The sequence below is a fragment of the Urocitellus parryii genome, chromosome X (genome assembly GCF_045843805.1).
Source record: "Urocitellus parryii isolate mUroPar1 chromosome X, mUroPar1.hap1, whole genome shotgun sequence".
Lineage (NCBI taxonomy): Eukaryota > Metazoa > Chordata > Mammalia > Rodentia > Sciuridae > Urocitellus > Urocitellus parryii.
In genome coordinates, this window is record NC_135547.1 from 18,057,220 (window position 1) to 18,062,014 (window position 4,795).

General features: G+C 35.2%; 1 pseudogene; it reads left to right on the forward strand.

The window, feature by feature from the left end:
* Positions 1–4,130: 4,130 nt before the first annotated feature.
* On the forward strand, positions 4,131–4,408 carry LOC113194519 (myosin light polypeptide 6 pseudogene; annotated as a pseudogene).
* Positions 4,409–4,795: the final 387 nt, after the last annotated feature.

Sequence of the window (4,795 nt, forward strand, 5' to 3'; positions counted from 1 at the left end):
GTAGCCTAATGAATTATTAAAGAAAGTACTGAAATGTTCCTAAGTGCTTTTTAAAACAGATGTCCCTGTTTTAAAGTTAACTCAAAGTTTCTTAGATTCAAGAGTGGTACCTGAGAACGAAATGTAAAGTTTGGTAGAGTTTTTGAAAGAGTTCAGGATGAATAATAAAATTTTCTATTTTTATTATTTTTATAGGCTAGTGTTTAGGAATTCATATAACTTCCATAACGAGAAAACTTGAGTCAGGAAGTTTTTACATAATAAGTGACCTAAATGTCCTCTTTTTTGTCATTTGGAATAAAATGTGAAACAGAATGAACCCAAACACAAAACTTCAAGACAAATATAGCATATTTCTTTTTTCATTACTTTCTGAAAAAGCAGGGATGCCCTAGAGAACAAAGTCACTATGTGAATCTACTAAATAAATAAATAAATAAATTTTAATTATACTCTACCCTTTAGAGGGGGAAGCTCAACTAGCCACAAAACTACACAAATAACAGGCAATTTATTTATTTTTTAAATTTTTTAAATTTTGCTTTAATTAGTTATACATGACAGTAGAATGCATTTTAACACATTGTACACAAATGGAGCATAACTTCTCATTTCTCTGGCTGTACATAGTGCTGAGTCACACCACTAGTGTAATCATACATGTATATAGGGTAATAATGTCCATCTCATTCCACCATCCTTCCTTTTATATTACATGGCAAAGAGAAAACAAAGTAACCAATGGAGTTAAGGTTGCTTACCACTTGGTCCTAAAATAAGGAGATAATCTTTTATTGTCTGAGTAGGCTAAATGTAATCACAGTGGCCCTTCAATGTGGAAGAAGCAGACAGAAGTGGAGGTCAGAGTGATGTAAAGAGAATTCAATCCAGAGCAGCTTTTGAAAATGGAGCAAGAGGACCATGAGCCAAAGAACATGGGCAGCCTCTAGAGGCTGGAAAGGGTACAGTATGGACTTTCCCTTAGAGTCTCCAGAAAGGAATGTAGCCCTGTTATTTTTAGCTTAGTGAGATCCATTTTAGATGTCTGAATAACAGAACTGTAAGATGATAAATTTGTGATGTTTTAAGCTATTCAGTATGTGGTTACTTTTTATAGTTGCCATAGAAAACTAGTGCAACCATTAACCACTGAATCTAATGCTCTGCCCAGCATTATATTTATAAAATCTAATGTGTTCCATTTGTGTACAATGTGTCAAAATGCATTCTACTGTCATGTATAACAAATTAGAGCAAACTTAAATGTAGTATAATATATATTCTTTTCCAAAAGCACATGACACATGACCAAAATGGACCATAACCTAGGTAACAGTAATTTTTTTAAATAAATCCCATTTTAAATGAATTTAAGTCATAGTAAATTGTTCTCTGACCATACTGGTTTCATACTAGAAAACAGCAATGGAGAGCCAAAGGGAAAATCTCCAAACACTTGGCAATTAAATAGTACATATTTAAATAATCTAATGATTAAAAAAGGAAGTCTCAGAGAACATAAAATCTATGCTGAATGGAATAAAAAGGAAAAGGAAAACATTTTGCTGAGTATGGTGGTGCACGCCTATAATCCTAGTGGCTTGGGAGGCTGAGGCAGGAGGATTGCAAGTTCAAGGCCAGCTTCAGCAAGTTAGCAAGGCCCTAAGCAACCCAGTGATACCCTGTCTGTGATAAAATATAATAAAGGGCTGGGGATGTGGCTCAGTGATTAAGTGCCCCTGAGTTTAATCCCCAGTGCCAAAAAAAAAAAAAAAAAGAAAAGAAAAGAAAGAAAGAAAAAGAAAAAGAAAAGAAAAACAAGAGAAAAATGAAGACAGGTCTTAGAAAATGAAGAAAATAGTAAAGATAATAGCAGAATTCAATGAAATTGAACAGAGAAAAACAATAGAGAAAATCAATGAATGAAAAAGCTGATTCTTTGGAAAGACCAATAAAATTGATAAATCTCTTGGTATGCTGAAGAAAAAGAGAGATGACACAAATTACTAATATCAGAAGTGAAAGAAGGCATATCACTATCCATACTGCAGACATTATCAAGATAATAAGGTGATTATTTGAATAATTCTATGCACAGACATTTGACAATCTGAAATCAATCAATTGCTCAAAACCTACCCCCCCAAAAAATACTTACCCAGGGTGAAATACATAAATTTAATAGTTTATAATTATTAAATAACATGAATTTATAATTTTATTTTTTTAAGAATATGTTTTTTTAAGAGAGAGAGAGAGAGAGAATTATTTTTTTTTCATTTTTTGGCGGACACAACATCTTTGTTTGTATGTGGTGCTGAGGATTGAACCCGGGCCTCACGCATGCCAGGCGAGCGTGCTACCGCTTGAGCCACATCCCCAGCCCTGAATTTATAATTTTAAAACTCATAAAACAAATTTGAAATTTCAAAGCACCAATAGAGAATTCTACCAAACACTTAAAGAATCAATATCAGTTTTACACAATTTCTTCCAAAAGATGGAAGTAGAACGAATGTTTCCCAACACATTTTATGAGGCCAGTGGTACTCTGATACCAACAATAAGCAAAGATAGTAAAAAATAATGAAACAATAATAACCATAAGCCAGTAGTATGAGCTTAGATACAAAAATCCTCAAGAAAATATTAGCAAATTGAATCTAGCAATATTTTAAAAGAATTATATACCACAGTGAAGTGGGGCTCACTCCAGAAATGCAAGAGTGGTTCAATATTCAAAAAATCCATGTAATCTACTATATTAATATGCTAAAGAAAATATATATCAACCGATTTAGAAAAAATTGCCACAAAATTGAATACTCATTCATGATAAAAGCTCTCACTCAAGTAAGAATAAAGAAGAATGTCCTCAATTTTATAAAGAACATTTACAAAAAACCTATAGCTAACCTCTTAAGTAATGGTAAAATACTAAATGCTCTAGAATAAGACCAAAAATAAGGCAAGGATGTATACCTTCACCACTTATTCATCATAGTATTGGAAGTCCTGGACAGTATAAAAAAAAAAGGCAAGAGAAAGAAAGAAAAGACACAAACTAGAAAGGAGGCAATAAAATTTTCTCTATATCATATTGCGTGAATATAAGATTCTGCAGAATCTATAAGAAAGTACCAAGAACTGGGGTTGGGGCTGTGGCTCAGTGGTAGTGCACTTACCTGGCATGTGTGAGGCACTGGGTTTGATTCTCAGCACCACATATAAATAAATAAAATAAAGGTCTATCTACAACAACAAAAAATATTTTTAAAAAAGAAAGTACCAAGAACTTATAAGCAAAACATCTTATAAGATCTAAGAACACTGGACATAAGATAAACACATAAGTATCAAATTTTTTTGGAACTGGGGATTGAATCCATGGGCACTTTATCACTGAGCCACATTACCAGCCCTTTTTAATATTTTATTAGAGACAGTCTCACTGATTTGCTTACAACCTTGCTAAGTTGCTGAGGCTGGCTTTGAACTTGTCATCTTCCTTCCTCAGCCTCCCAAGCCACTGGGATTACAAGCATGCACCACTATGCCCAGCTTAAATATCAATATTTATATGTGCTAGCAATGAATAAGTGGAGAAACATTCTATTATTCATACTATTTATGATCATCAAATAAAATGAAATAATTGGGTATAATTCTAACAGAGCATAGGAGATCTGTGTGCTGAAAACTATCAATAAGCAAATAAACACCTTCAAAGATATTCAACATTATCAGTCATTATGGAAATGCAAAGTAAAACCGTAATGAAATATTATTACATACCCATCAGAGTGGATAAAATAAAAATATTGGTGTTAGTAAATGCTATTGAGGATGTAGAGAAATGGATCTTTCATACATTGCTGGCAGGAATCTAAAATGGTACAGACAATCTGGAAAATAGTTTGGCAGTTCTTATACAATTAAACATGCACTTGGCTGAGCACTCAAAATCTGTGATTTTTATGGAGGACTCAAGAATTCAAGAATTCAAGAAGCCCTTCCAGTTGTTTGACCAAATGTGCAATGATAAGATTCTGTATAGCCAGTGTGGGGATGTGGTGAGTGCCACCAATGCTGTGGTGCTCGGTATCCTGGGGAACTCCAAGAGTGAAGAAATGAATGTGAAGGTGCTGGACTTGGAGCAGTTCCTGCCCATCCTGCAGTCAGTGGCCAAGAACAAGAACCAGGGAATCTATGAGGATTATGCCAAAGGTCTTTGGGTGTTTGACAAGGAAGGAATGGTATTATCATGGGCACTGAAATCCATCATCTCCTTGTCACACTGGATAAAAACATGACAGAGGAAGAAGTAGAGATACTGGTGGCAAGGCATGAGGGCACCGGTGGTTGTATCAACTATGACAAGCTTGCCCAGATGGTGGTGAATGGCTGAGGTCATTCCTGGTATCCCCGGAGCCTGTGTCTTTCACTGTGTGAGCACCAGGGATTGAACCAGAGGTGCTTAACCACTGAGCCACATTTTTAGCCCTTTTTATTTTTATTTTTTATTTTGAGACAGGGTCTCGCTGAGTTGCTTAGGTCCTCACTAAATTGCTGAGGCTATCCTTGAACTTGCAATCCTCCTGCCTCAGTCTCCTGAGTGGCTGGGATTACAAGTTTGCACCCCCACGACCAGCTTGTGTAAAAGTTGCATGTGGCCCTGGACAATTCCTGAGCTCTCTTGTCAAAGTACCTTTCTATCTGGTCTTTCTTGGATGATGTTTGACATCAACATTCACCAAACTTTCTTTCTTTGCCCACACACACCCACAAAAGTTAA